The 15735-nt window shown below is 40.4% G+C and overlaps 1 pseudogene; it reads left to right on the top strand.

Annotated features, from left to right (window-relative positions):
- Window positions 1-390: 390 nt before the first annotated feature.
- On the top strand, window positions 391-1342 carry LOC148121842 (large ribosomal subunit protein uL18 pseudogene; annotated as a pseudogene).
- The last annotated feature ends 14393 nt before the right edge of the window (window positions 1343-15735 follow it).

Raw genomic sequence — 15735 nt, 5'->3', positions numbered from 1 at the left:
AAATGGGTTTTGTGAGCAGAGTACTACAACCTGCTTAATAGTGTGACATAGATCTACTGTATACCTAGAACTGGGGCAACATGCATGGCTTGCAGAGGTGATGAACAGACTTCCACCATGTTGACTGGGCAGAGGAAGCAGGCAAGGCTATATTTGTCCTTGCAATGGTGCAGCCTAAGTTTTTAAGATGTGCTTAGCATTTTAAGAAACACTTCTTGTTATAAAATAATTACAGATATATAATAAATACAAATCCAGATGGAAAAGACCTCTAAATGGGTCACACACAGTATTGGATAAATGTACATAGGTTTGGGACAAAAAAGATAGAGTGTAGAGAGTCATAAAAGGAAGAAAATGGTATTTTAAAAAGGTAAAGTATTGGGTCTGAGTGGAGCCGCGATTGCGGGTTTCTGTTTCACAGGATGGGGTTTGTGAAAGTTGTCAAGAATAAGGCCTACTTCAAGAGATACCAAGTGAGATTTAGAAGGCCACGAGAGGGTAAAACTGACTACTATGCTCGGAAGCGATTAGTGATCCAAGACAAAAATAAGTGCAACACACCCAAATACAGGATGATAGTTCGTGTAACTAACAGAGACATCATTTGTCAGATTGCCTATGCCAATATAGAGGGGGATATGATAATCTGCGCCGCGTATGCACACGAACTTCCAAAATACGGTGTGAAAGTTGGCCTGACAAACTATGTTGTCGCCTATGTACCAGCCTGCTGCTGGTCTGCAGGCTTCTCAATAGGTTTGGTATGGACAAGATCTATGAAGGCCAAGTGGAGGTTACTGGAGATGAATACAATGTGGAAAGCATCGATGGTCAACCTGGGGCTTTCACTTGCTATTTGGATACAGGTCTTGCCCAGACTACAACTGGCAATAAAGTTTTCGGGGCCCTAAAGGGAGCTGTGGATGGAGGCTTGTCTAGTCCTCATAGTACCAAACGATTCCCTGGTTATGATTCTGAAAGCAAGGAGTTCAACGCAGAGGTACATCGTAAGCACATCATGGGTTAGAACATTGCAGACTACATGCGCTACCTAATGGAGGAATATGAAGATGCTTACAAGAAACAGTTCTCTCAGTACATAAAAAACAACGTTACTCCAGACATGATGGAGGAGATCATCCATCCATCTGCTGTACGAGAGAATCCAGTCTATGAAAAGAAGCCCAAGAGAGAAGTGAAGAAGAAGAGGTGGAACCATCCCAAAATGTCTCTTACCCAGAAGACAGATCGGGTTGCTCAAAAGAAGGCAAGCTTCCTCAGAGCTCAGGAATGGGCTGCTGACAGCTAAAGCAATTTTCTATGAAGATTTTTTTCATAATAATAAACTTATTCACCAAGCAGCAAAAAAAGTAAAGTATTTAAAGAGATAGTAAAGACAGTCATAGATTAAAGGAGTAAAAAATAATAAGTCATGTAAATATGAAAAAAACACAGACAATCTGGATTACTTATTATTATGTTTTCTTTGAATTTTTTGACTGTGAAGGAGCTAAGTAACCAACATAAATACTTTAAAGGTATCTTTGCTTCAAAATTTGGGTCTAAGGATATGTTGCTTTGAAACATAACAAAAGAAATTCTTTTGTTTCCACAGAGGATGAGAACCTGAGAACCTGTGGAATCCTTCCAGACTAATGTGACTTGATGGACCAAGATCCCCTGAAAGGTCACTTTGAACACACCTCAAAAAATTACTTCACCTATTAAACAGCAGGAAACAATTTGAAGAGAACTACACCCAAATTCCCAAATATTATTTATAAATGTTTGTTTACATTTAAAGGGGGATATGCTATAGAGATTTGCATTGGTATGGATCTTGGTTTATTGATACAAATTTAAGGTCAATTTTGTTATATGTATATTTCTGCTCTGGATTAAGGTATTGTGTTTGTGCAGCTCATTTAAAAATGTAATATATAATTTAGAAAAAAGGTTAATAGATAATCATCTATAATAGACATGTTAGTTAGGTTTCCTAGATGTACAGAGATGTATTTCAGATAGAAAGATATTCTTCAAATCTTTCAAAGACTACAGAGTATGGCATTTAAAATGTTTTAAGAATTTAGGACTTTTCACAACAGTGTGACACATCTGCTCCAGGCAGCACCAATTACTTGAAGAGGAAGATTTGCATTGAAGAGGATCCTTATGGAGTTTGCTAGTCATTTGGGCAAAAAGCTGCCCTTTCTTGTACTGCTTGATGAACTAGGAATGCAGGATCCACAGAGAAATGACTGATGAATTTGCCTAAAGGTGAGATGGTACTTTGGGGTTCCTGCTTCATGAATGAGTCTACCAGGAATTCTGCAGGACACAGAAGAAAGTGACTGACAAACTTCCAATATAGGTAGCACTGTCTATGAAATTTCCTGCTTCATGGAAAAGCCTGCCAGATACCATGGACCTGTAGACTGAAGATGGATGCCCCAACAATACAGAAGAACTTTGAGTGATTGTTCAGGTAGTGAGATGTCTCTGTCAAGTCTAGAGTTTTGGAAGTTACTCACAATGAACTTATTATTTACTTAGGTAATATTATATCCTTCTGGAATCTTTGATGGAGTTGAAGAATTTATAATTATAGTTATAGTTTTCCTTAGTTATGATAAAAGATTAAGTAGATGTAAATATTGTAACTATAATTCTTCCTTGATACCTGTTTTGTTATATGTAATTTTACTATGTTAAAATTAAAACCTTCCTTCTTATTTAAAAAGAAAAGGGGAGGTGATGTGGGATTCCACTCTGTGGGCTGTAAATATCATTGGTTAATAAAGAAACTGTCCTGGGTCTGCACAGGGAATAGATGTAGTCAGGAAAAACTAAACTAAATGCTGGGAGAAAGAAGGAGGAGTTAGTGAGAAGCCATGTAGCCCTGCTAGAGACAGACATTTGACGGAACTTGACCCAGTAAGCCATAGCCATGTGGCGATACACAGATTAATGGAGATGGATTAAATTAATATGTAAAAGTTAGCAAAGAAGAAGCTAGAGCTAATGGGCCAAGCAGTGATTTAAGTAATATAGTTTCTGTGTGATTATTTCTGAGCTAGTGGAAACAAACCAGCAGCCTCCTTGCAACAATTAACTATAGATATCCTACATGGTTAAAGTAACACAATGTGCTTCTTTCAAGATGTGTTGTTGTTATTATTGACTACATTTCTCTATCAATAAAAACATCAAACACACACACACACACACACACACACACACACACACACACACACCATACAAACAAACCCCCAAGCAATTTTTTTAAATCTCTGGTAAAGGAAGATATTTTCTTTCCTGTACATTAATACACTAAGATTTGATCTTGTTTAGTTTACTTCTGAGTACTTGGGAAACTGAGGCAGGATGATTGAGTTCAATGTCTATCTAGGTTGGATGGTTATAGAGGGAGTCCAATGTAAGTTTATTCAATTTTGAGAGACCTTGTGTCAAAAAATAAACATTTTAAAAAATGTTTTTCAGTAGTGGAGAGCTTTCTCAGTGAGTGCAATGCTCTAGGTCACATCATTGCAGTGTAAGAAAAATTAGAAATGAAGGTTAAGTGACTTATCTAGATTAAACATTACTGGATCAAAATTTAAATGTAGGCAGTCTCAACTCAACATAAATGGCAGGCATTATACCAAGCAAACAAATACAGAAGTAGGCACTGCTTATTGAATGCCTGAAGCTTGTCTGGACTTACATAAAAATAAGTACATACCTATCTCTACTAGACAGTCTCATGTTCTTCATAGATGATAATCATCCAATGAGCAGTCAGTAACAATCAGGACTGAAGCACATATATCTAATTCTTGAGTCACACAATTTCCATACTATTATATGACGTCTTCCTATTTTTCCCTCCTAACTTCTGAGAAGTTTTATTTAAAATATTGAGCAATTATTACTGAACTCTGACTATATATCAGGCACTGATGAAATCTAAGTTCTAATAGTCCTATAAGAAGAAATAAAGTTTAATCTCAGTCTTAGATTCTACAGAATTAGATTTATGTTGCTCATAAGAAGAAAAAGGAGAAAGTAACATAATGCTAAAATAGCCATGATATTAATAATAATTACTAAATAATAGAGCAAAAATAGATATACATTCAGCCAACAATATAAGAAAATAGCCAAGAATAAGAAGTCAATCACAGCCTCCATTTCTATTTTCCCTGGACCTCCACAGCAAGAACACTAAACTGGTAGACAAAATGTCTAGTTCTCTAACTCTCTTAGATGGGTTTATATTGCTGTGATAAAACATTATAACCAAACTCAATTTTGGAAGGAAAGGATTTATTTAAATTCTACAGATCCACATTATAGTACATCGTGGAAAGAAATCAGGGCAGGAACTCAAAACAGGAACCTGGAAACAGAAACTGAAGCAGAAGCTATGGAGGAACGCTCCTTACTCTGACTTGCTACTTGTGACTTGCTCCACCTGCTTTCTCAGCACCCGGGACCACTTGCCCAGGTTAGGGAATACCAACAATGGGCTGGAATTTCCCACAGCAGTCATAAATCCAGAACGATGCCCTGCAGACTTGGCTACAGCCATCTTATGAAGTGATTTTTTTCGATTACAATTCCTTCTTCCCAGGTGTTTCTACTTTTGTCACATTGACCAACAAACAAACAAACAAAAACTAGCCAGCATAATATCCATAGTGATTCTAGGGATCACTTCTATCCATCCTCCACACCCTGTTTGCACAGGCTTACACCATGGGAAGGTAAAGGATGAAGAGGATCAAGAATAGCCTAAACTCACTGCTGAGAATTAGCTGGGCTAAATCTTTCACGAAAAGTTTGTTTTACTTAAGTGTCTTCCCCCTCTTCCTATTAACCCATTTTCCATTTTCTGGGTCAATCTGACAGTAGAAATCAACAAAAATATTACTTCCCTACCACTAAAGTATAGGTTAAATTTAATGTTTAGTGTAATGAACTCAAAGTATTGGGGCTGAGGTAGTAAGAAGGATTCCTGGCAAAGACAGATAGTCCTATTTTTAAAAATTCCACTCAGTTAATAATGAGATGACATAAAGTTTGCAAACAATGAGAAGGGAACAGGAATTTTTTTTTCTTTCTTTCGAAAAATTTTCATCACCAGGTCTATTATTTTGTTTAAATCCTGAATGCTAATATATTGCATGTATTGTGGATAGTTTCTTAAAAGAAAAGTATAAAACTATTTTATTACCCACTGTTGCCTCATATTTACAGTAAAGTAAATAGCAGTCATAGGTAACAGCTCCTTTTCTCCTAAATTACTACTTCCCCATACTCTCCAGAGACAAAGCTAACTCCAGTTTGACAAAGATTGATCCTCAGTCCAGACAGAAGAAGTTGTGCTTTTCACAGTGCCCCCACCCACTCCACCCATTTTACAGTGCTCCGTGGCTGAGTTCCAAATCATACCCAAACTACTCCAGGCTCAGAGTGTCTCACTAGCCCCAGCAAAATCAACTTGTTTCTAACCAGCTTTCCTTGTTCAGATGAGTTTTTGAATTTTGCCTTTCCCTGAGCTAACAACAGGCTGAGAGTTTATGTCCAAACAAATCAGAAACATATGGCAGGCATTTCTCCTGACACTGCACCGAGATTTTATAATTCAAGAACAGTCCACTTTGGAGGCAAAGTGCACTTTGGGAAGCTGTTGGAAGGCCAGTGGCATGGGACTGAAGAGGCTCCATAAATGCAGAAGACAAGCTCATTTGGCCTTGATTTTGTCATCCAGAGTTATGAGGGAGAACACCAAGTCCTCATGGGAATCACTGGGAGAACTTTCCATGTGCCGGCTTTCTCCACATTTCCTTCCCTCCCTTGATTCGGTTCCGACACCCTCGCCTTTACCCAGCACTTCTGCTTTCTTCAACCAAGACTTACTGGCCTAAGACCTACACGAAACATAGATACAGGCTCAAATACTGAATACGACTAAATTCTGGCCCAAGACTACCTTTCATTGCTGTCACTGCTCATGGGGACCTTAGGACAATTTATAAGGCTTCTTCCCATCATCTTCCCTACCTTTGTGTGCTAATGTGGAGCAAAGAAGCACAAATGTAGAAATCCGGGGCTCTAAGTTCTTTCTGACAAATTGACTCATGTCACTTCGTTTCCCTAAACTTCGGTTTTGAGCACTCACAAGATGGGACCGATGACCATGCTAAAACAGGACTGCGGGAAGAAAGAGCTAAAGCAGTCCATTAAACAATTTTGTCAACTGTCCTTAAGATAATTAGAATCTGAGTTAAAAATCAGCTTCATTAGAGGTCCCAGGTATCGTAACACGATGCTCTCCACCAGACTTCTCCATCATGCTGAAATCTCATTCGCTCTATCACAGAGGCAAGCTGGACAAAGCAGATCTCTACAGGGAATCCTTTACACATAAATTCCCAGAAGAAATGGCCAGAGGTCTTCTACTATTCTCCAACTCTACACCAAGCTGTTGGATGCCAATAGTCAAGTAACCTGAGGTCACCAAAAGCTCTCACGTAAGCCAGAAAGAGACACCCCAGTCTTCAGTGTTTAGTCTTTACCTTCAAATCACCTTTGAGAAGGGGTTCCGTCTTATATTTACTTAGGTCCCCTGGAGGTCTGAGCTGAAGATGCGCTTGTAACTGTGTCAGCTCGCTGCATTTTATCTCCTGCAGATGTCAACTAGATAACCAGGGCTTGAGTGAGACTAGACCTCATCCAGGGATGCCGAGGGGAACCCCAGAAGCTTGAATGGTTTAAAACACAGGCAGGAGATCAGAACTATATGACAGGACCATCCCCTGCACTGTGCAAGGCTTATACTCTCTGGTGCCCATCCTCTCAAGATCACTTGAATGACACAGAGCAGTCAGGACTTTGGGGAGGCCTGTGAGTGAGCAGTCCATTTCCATTGGTTTTGGCCAAAAGAAACAAACAGAGCTGCTGAGACCTGCATGGGGGTTTGTCCTTTGAAAAGCTGATGCAACACTGTCCCATGGAATAAAGCAGACATGACAGCACTGGAAGCCGGATTCAAATCTTGAACACCTCTGCCTACATAAGTGGCCTTAGTAAATTACTATCATGAACCTCATTTTTCTCAGCTGTCAAATGGGCGATCTTAGACCATCCCACCTCACATGTAGTAAGAGCTACCTGGAATTTTAAATAACCAACAAAGAATTCCTTGTGATGTTGATAAATGCACAGCTGCAGTTACGTGTTGTTCCAGGGGTGCAGAAATTCCTAGGTTATCCTAATGTGATGGGTGAGGGATATCACTAAAGAAACCTCTGTGCATCTTCTCTCTCCGACCTTTCCCTAGGTCATTCAGTGAAAACTGTGACCCTTTCTACCTTCTTGACTCCTCCTGGCTACTGCCGGTTTCTGGCAAAAGCATTCTCATGGGGGTGCTCCATAGAAGCCGGTGAGTCTCAGAACCACCTTCCAGGGTGCTACAGGCACGGCCTCATCTCACAGCCTGGCTGCATCCTCATAGCACATAGACTGGCAAGAAGAAGGAGAGCAATAGTCATCTGCAGACACTGGGAATCTGGAGGGACAGATATGAAATACAGCCAGGTATGGTCACCAGAGAAACAATCAAAGGCTTGCCTTGGACAGAATCACGGCCGCCCACAGACGGGGACTATGAGGAAGCTCGGGCCTGCAGTTTTTACTAACCAATACTCACAATTAGGAAGCATGCAGTAGGATTATGGTTAGAGCACTTGGGGCATTACTGAGAGAGTATGTTGCAGAGGAGGAGGACAGGGGAAGAAGAAAGGAAAAGAGGGAAAAGAATACGTCGAAGGATAAAGAGATTCAATGGAATAGAGGGAGGGCAAGTCTCTAGGGTACAGTTGCCTGCCTTTCGTAGAATGACTTTCAAGCTATGCCCTTTGTCTATCGTTCTAAAGAAAAGCTATGACCTCTGTTCAGAGAAAATAAATTGCAGTAGCATGATCTATTTATTCTGTCACTTTTTCCAAAGTCTATTGGACATCAAACCCAGGTATACCTCTATGGCTGCAATAGCTGTCCTTTGGAAAATACTATAGAAAATAAAAAGGAAAGGCAAGCATGTGGGTATGTGCCTGTACATGCACGCATAAGTGTGTATGTGTGTGTTATGTGTCATGTGTGGTGCATGTGGGAGTGTGTGTGAGGTTTGTGTGTGCTTATGGTATATGTGGTGTGTGTGTGGGGGGTGTGTCTGTGTGTGTAGTGTGTATGGTGTGTGTGATGTTTGTGTGTGTTTATGGTATATGTGGTGTGTATGGGATGTGTGTGGGATGTGTGGTGTGTGTGTGTGTCCATGTGTGTCTGTGCGTGCACGCACATATGTGGGGAGAGTGGCTTTTCTCTAGGGTCTGGACACGTTTCCCTTCAGAGGTCCTTCCAGCAGAAAGCCTGAGAGAAGTAAGCTCAGCTCGGGTTTCACAAGCTTCACCCTGTCTAAAAGCTGGTCACAGCGTAAAGCTGGGTCTATTTCAGCGGCTGATTACAGTTCTCACAAATGCCACACTTTATCACTCCGATGACTATTAATTTAGGGGGAATAATTGCCAGCAAAAGCAAAACAGAAAGAAAAGCACAGTTCGCTACTCCCAAGCTCCCCACGAGAGAACCTTCTGCTCATCTGGTCGTTTCCTTTGTCCCAAAATAGACAAGTCCACCTTGGCCTAAAGTACCATGGTGGAGCAATTTCGCAAACACACACCACATTCTTCTAATTAGGCAACTGTACACAGACCTTTGCCATGGTGATGGTAGAAAACTACTGTTCAGACCCCATTCCCACTGTTCAAGTGATAAATGAGCCCAGGACTGTACTCCCTAGAGCCAAGCAGGCCCTGTCTCTGGACAAAGGCCAGGGAAAACATAGCAAGATTTATAAGAGCCAGAGGCAGGGTGAAGAAGAGTCGCGGGGTATGGGGGAAAGGACCACAGGAGGAAATGGGGTGAAGCTTAGCAGTTCCTTGTCACTATACGGGCAACAGGGGAAGGACAGGAGGGGGCAGAGGGAGGGTCTCTGAAAGAATGAGTGGTCCTTGGTCAGAGAGCCTGGCTAAGAAGACATCCACGGATCCTGTCTTTGGAAAGAATGAGAGCTGGTCCTGGAATCCCAGCCTGGTTTTGTCATTCATCCCATTTCCTTCTAAAGAGACACAGTGAAAGGAACAAATTTAAAACCGGGGAGACAAATGGAGACAGGGAAGGAGCCATCATGTGCTGTTGAGAAGAAAAGGCATGATGGTACAATTAAAGATATTTACCAGAGACATTTGAGCCCCATTACATGCTGGCCTACAGTATTTGAGGAAGAGCTGTTTTATATCATTAAAGACAAAAGCCAGGTCTATAGGTAAGCTTTAAGAACAATAAACATCCTGAATTCAAGAATAAGTCTGTCAAATGAAGGGATATTGATTTTGGAGCAAGGAATATTATGTCAAACAACATTAGTTTAATTGATCTGAATTTAGTTTAAGTACTAAAAGCATTTATATACAAACAGCAAATGAAAATTAACTGCAGCTGAGCCCTACTGCTGATTCTCAAGGGCCCCCGCTTTTGGAGGGGAACCTGGCACCGGACAGACCTGGTTACAGACCTGTCCTTGCTCGCTTGCTTGGAGCGGCTGTGGTTTCTTCCCAGCACCACAAGGAGGAAGGCAATGTGCTTTGTCTCAGAGTAGGAACATTTAACACCACCCCTGACTTTTCAAAATACACAAATGGCTGTTTCATGTTCTGAAGGAATTCATTAAAAAAAAAAAAAAGGCAAGGGTGAGGCCAGGAACAAGTCAGTACCCAAGCTAGAGAAAGGCTCTGTCCCAAGGTGCATAAAGAAGGACAAGAGATGCTACAGCAGTGGTTCTCAACGTGAGGCTCACAACTCTTTTTAGGGAGTCAAATGATCCTTGTGTAGTGATCACCTAAGACCTTTGGAGAACCCAAACATTATTATTTATAACAGTAGCAAAATTAGAGTTATGAAGAAACAATAAAAATAATTTTATGGTTGGGGAATCACCAGAACATGAGAAACTGTATTAAAAGGGAGCAACATTAAGAACATTCAGAACCTCTGCTCTAAGGCTTGCCGAGGCTCAAGCCCGTATGAACGATGGCCTACATATCTAATTAGGACATTCCCCCCTCTCTTCTAGCTAAAGGTAGGACCTGGAAGGTGCAGGAAGCCCCTGAACTCGCTTAGGACAGAACAGAATAATACCAGCTTATGTCCCTACAAAGTAATAAACATCAAAATGTTCCAAATCTATTCTAGGCCTCTATTTATGTTTTATACTTACAAACAAAGAAACAAACAAATAAGAAAAATGGGATTCACCACAGTTTTCTTCCTAATCTCCCTACAACCAGCATCTCAGAGAAGCCAGGGAAGTGATCATATTGTCTCTTTAATTATCAAAGCCTCATGGTTAGAGGAAATATGGTTCTACTGTAGGGGAAAATACTGACCCCTTTAAAAGTATGCTGATCCCAGCACCCTGGTCCTGTTATAGGGCCCTATTGGTACGGGTGTGAAGACTTCACTATGTATTGTTCTGATAGTGTAGGAGCCAACCATGCTGTCACTTGGTTATTGGAAGGCCTGACAAAAGACTGAAGGTGGTGTTCTGTTTATGTCTTGCCATTTGGACATTCTTTCTCTGAGAGCCATTTTGACACTCCAAGAATAAAGGTCAGTCAAATCTTATATTATATGTAGACCTGAAAAAAATCTCTCCATCTCTAATTGTAGTCTTTCACTTTGATTACAGGACTCTGAATATTTTGGGATTCATATCTTCTGGGAGAGCATGGCCACAGCACCTCAAATGGCCTAACTCCTTAGTACTCTAGCTATGCATTGAACCACATGCAGGAAGTTCACACCCAGGATTTTAGCTTGAGGGGACTTTTGTCTGTGTTCTCAAGGTATGAGACTCATCCCATCTCTATCCCGATTTCTCCTTCCTGAGACCTTTCCTTATGCCAACAATCAGTGGAAGCATTTGCTCTTATTTTTTTCTTCCTCATGGAATCTCCTGTCTTGCCACTCACATGTTCTAGCTGCTAGGCTCCTGGGATAAGATCTTGAAAACAATTTTCTTGCCACATTCCTGGATTTAAGGAACAAGCCATCTCCTGCATGAACATGAGCATATAATGTCAATAAAACATCCTAACTGATAAAAACAGATGTAAGGAAGAATACATTGAAAGTAGAGAAGAAGATCATTGAACCAACCTGGAAATTCAGAAAAGAATTGCTTGGTCGTGAGAAAAATCTGCTCATGGTGCTGAGGTGCTCTGTGTGCTTGCACATGGGAGACTGGCAAAAGCCTGTCAAAAGGACCCTAGGCAATCACGTGAGTGGCTTCCTATCCTCTTTATTGCTTTCTTTCCCCTTTTGAGAGGCATGTGGTCTTTTTTCTCCTCTATTTCTTAGATATGTGAGAATGTATGAACCACTTAACCTCCCCAGACCTGTTTGCCCCTGTGAATATATAGAAAATACCAGTTGTTCTATCTCCCACACAGAATGGGGAAGGGAGTTTAAGCAGAGACGATGTGGCAATGAACCTCTACGAATAAAAGGACAAGGATCACAGGTTCTTAGCCCTAGGGTACTTAGGAAACCAGAAAGAAAAATGAAAGGCAGACAGTGGTGAGGCTTTCTGTGTACTCAATTTAGAAAAAAAAATTCTCTAAAGATCCTTTCAACATGACACTAAATAAGTCTCATCGCTTTCCCATGCCCGATCTTCCCCCTCAGTATAAGAGTAGAAGATTGGTATCAGTTTTTGAGATCTCTTCCAATTTTGATTTCTAAGAGCAAAGTTGTAAGTTCACTGGGGAACTCTTCAAATTCCTGAAGACCTTATTTAAATCTACCTCCTGGCATGTAACTAGTAACTGTATGAATATTATAACTTATGAAATATTAAATAAATACAAACACGTATACATAAACACATGAGAGTATATATAGAGACTCAATGCATATGTATATGTAGTGCAGTATCAGCCCAATGCCTGGAGTTTCTCTTTCTTTCAGTATTCACAGTATTGGGCTCAGTACCAAAATTTTCCTCCAAGTTTCTGAATCTTGTTCCTACAAAGATCTGTCTTCTCTTTCTCTGATTAAAATAAGTGAATGCTGGGTCCTGTACCAAGGACTTGGAGGCTGCCTAACAATGAGCTATGACATTTGGGGTGTGCCCCTTTCTCTGTGACAACTCTGTGGCGTGGAAGCAAGGCTTGCAATGACCTTTATTGGATTCAAGTACTGAGGGTCTAGGCATGAACTGCACTCTCCTGCTCTGTATCTTTATAATTCCTGCCACTGCTGCATCAGTGCCTGAGGCTAAAGAGAAGGGCCCACGTTCAAAGAGTCACCATCATTAGGGCTATTTCTCTCCCTGAAGGAACCTTTTGTGTTTACAGAACACTAGGAACCTTAGCATGATGTGAGATGGAGAACAGAGGTAGAGAATGGTGTCATGAACATAGGTACTGTCACGTTATCTAGAGAGCCCCTAGCTATCTCTGGTATTGTGACAGAAAGCGATTCAGGAGAAAGCCGCAGGAAAGGGAGCCTCTTTCTGAAGACATAGCTCAGCTACTTTGGTTTGTTGAACCGAACAGCGGGAGGTGCATACAGAGAAGGTTTCCATAGCTCCTGAATTCCAGAAACAAATTATCCACTAGGAGAGATATGAAAATGAAGAGATAGGTAATAAAATATATGTAAGTAAGGATGCTTTGAGAGCACAGAAAAGTGAACATTAATTAACCAATGTAGAAATACAGGAAAAGTATGTCCTAGTTGTGATAAAAATCTGCTCATGGTGAAGTTCAAGGGTGCTTCTTGTTGGTCACAGTGTGTTCTTGCCTTTGTCTCACAAATAAATCCACTCCAACCCTGTTAATGAGCCAGGGAAGTGACCTTTACCTCAACTGGCAACACTCTGAAGAAAATAAAACAGACAAAAGTTACATAAAAAGGGCAAACCTGGGTATAGTTCTTGTGAATTTGAGAAAAAGTATAATAAACAGAGAGAACAACGGTGCAATTTTTGGAATATTCTGCCCTGCTAGAATCTTGATACAATGTGGGGCAGAGAGTCCAAAAATTTTCATAGTCTGGGATGTTAAAAAATCATTTGTGCTGACCACAGCTATCTGGTATACCAGAGTCCACTATATCTTTTAGCATAACACCCTACTTGCGGATCAGAAGCACGTGCTTTGGGCCAGGCAGATTTTGTTCTCTTTTCTATCAAAGCAGTTCCTCTTTGCCTAACAGACGTATTTTAACTTAGTCCATGCCCCACCTTCTTGCTATTTTGTGGCACAGCATCAAGCTGCTTAGACTGCCTCTCAGTCTTGCTATGAATTGGACTTGGAATTGAACTTGTCCTTCAACTTTCAGCTGCCAACTATAGGTATGCCTATACATTTAGGAGTAAGTGTAAATCTCCACACTTGACTCTCATCCTTAAGAACACATCTCAAAAACTTTACCTACCTGTCAGTCCCTAGCACATTAAACTCTGTCCTTAGGTCTTATTCTAGACTAAATTGTTATCATTTGTGACATATTGTTTTCTCTACCAATCAAAAAGGTTGGTGAAATAATGATGTTAGTTAATTTAATCATATATCCCTAGACCCTACCAGATGGTAATTGCTTTAGAAACATTTACGTAAGTGTATGGACAAAGAGAAAAATGACCAAAGATCAACAGTCTTAAAAAAGAGTGTCAGTGACTGATCCTTAGTTTCATGCTTGAGGGCATATACAGATCTGGAAAATCGTATCAGAATTCTGTCAATGAAAAGTAGCCTATCTAACTATAAGTTTGTGGTATTCTCTAAACCAAGCAGAGTACAACAATTTTAAGCTGACTAAAAGCTTAAGAAGAGGGGCTGGGGACAAAGAGAAGTATATGTGTATCTCACAAATCTGCAGGAGTGGGACAGAGGGGAGAGAAAGCAAACCCTCGTGATCAAGCCCAAGCATATGACCAAGAACAAGACCACACTTTAAGAAGTGACACTCTACTGGGCTAAGAAACTTGATCCAAAAAGCAGTGTAGACACTTCTAGAGAGAAAGGATGGCAAGTTCACAAAGGGAGCCCACGTATGTCTCAGAATCCTCAGGTTGTTCTGGCTATCTTCCCACAGCCTGACACAAATGACCTCTAGACAAAATGAAGACATATCAAGAACTAATGGAATACAAGTCAATAAGAGCATCTGAACCACTGACACCATTTTTTTTACTTCATGAACAGATGGTTATGTACATGATATACACATACAAAATAGCTATGGATGTCTGGGTACAGATTTTATTGTACACATACTGCAGAAATTTAAACAATTATGAAGTTCATGAAGACAAACCAGTAGAGGTGCCACTTAGAGTGATAGATATTATACATGGAAGACTACTATGTGATTTTTGTTACATTATCCTTCATGTGTTATTTCTGATGTAGCCACTGAAATTAAACAAATGCAGTTATCCTCAACTGCATCATGAGGACCCCAGAGTTGAGAAAAGTCATTTTTCATGTGCAAAATCACACTGGTTGAACATGGTCATGCTGACATTTATAACCAGTTTTGTTCAGCACCAGAGATTTTGTTCAAAAAACAAAGCAAAACTGAGACATGAACATTCTAAAATTCAATAGCAACATTAAAGAGCTGGTCAGGTAGTTTGATTTTGCAGCTCTATTACAAAATATTAAAAGAACAATATTTACTTAAGCAGTTCATACTACAATTTAGAAGAATGTAGATAGATAGATAGATAGATAGATAGATAGATAGATAGATAGATGGATGGATGGATGGATGGATGGATGGATGGATAGATAGATGTGGACTTGGTTTAAGGAACTATATCCTCTAGCAGGCAAATTTCCCTCCAATGATGAGCTTAGCCTTTTGCCTCTATTGTGGACACTCTCGGTAAGATAAAATGGCAGTCTCACTGTTTATGTTTCTTAAAATGAATGTCATGCATTTTTCTATAATGTGGCCAAGTCATAAAAATACTGTTATGATTTAGTTAGGAAGTGGATGCTGTCCCTCCAGTCTGCTTTCCTTCCTGTTCATCCTTTGGATTCAAATGAAACAACAGCCCAGTGTCTGAAAGCCAAACGTGTGAAAACAATGGCCAAGGTGAGTGAAAATTCCTGATGCTGAAAATACCACAAAGGAAAGGAAATAGAAGAGGCCAAGTGCACACACAACATGGAAGAGGTCATCCAGCCTAGATATAGCAATGTCATCCTCAGCTGGAGACTGCAGCTGTCAGAAGATTTCCATGGCAAGGACTGACAACAGAGGATACCCAACGGTGAGCGTAAAGATAGAACTTTTCACAGGGCTGAGAAGACTATGTGGAGCCGTTCTTTGGGGGTTTTTGTTTGACCTTACTCTCTGACATCCAACAGAGTGGCCTGTTTGGTTTTCAAAGGTATTTGTTGATCGTGGAGAAGAATTAGAACTTGAGTTGGAAGGAAACACATAGGAAACCAAGGTCAGTACACTGTCTCTTTTGCTAGTCTCATTTGGCTCTTTGTCAATATCAGCTGAGCTTTGGACCGCAGAAAAAAGCTCTGATAGAGTCGAGAACACGATGGAAAATTAAAAATGCTTAAGGTGTTTTAACAGAAA

This window comes from Myodes glareolus, chromosome 6 (assembly GCF_982192425.1).
Source record: "Myodes glareolus chromosome 6, mMyoGla1.1, whole genome shotgun sequence".
Classification (NCBI taxonomy): domain Eukaryota; kingdom Metazoa; phylum Chordata; class Mammalia; order Rodentia; family Cricetidae; genus Myodes; species Myodes glareolus.
Note: the sequence above shows the minus strand (reverse complement) of the source record. Positions and strands in the feature narration are given on the sequence as shown.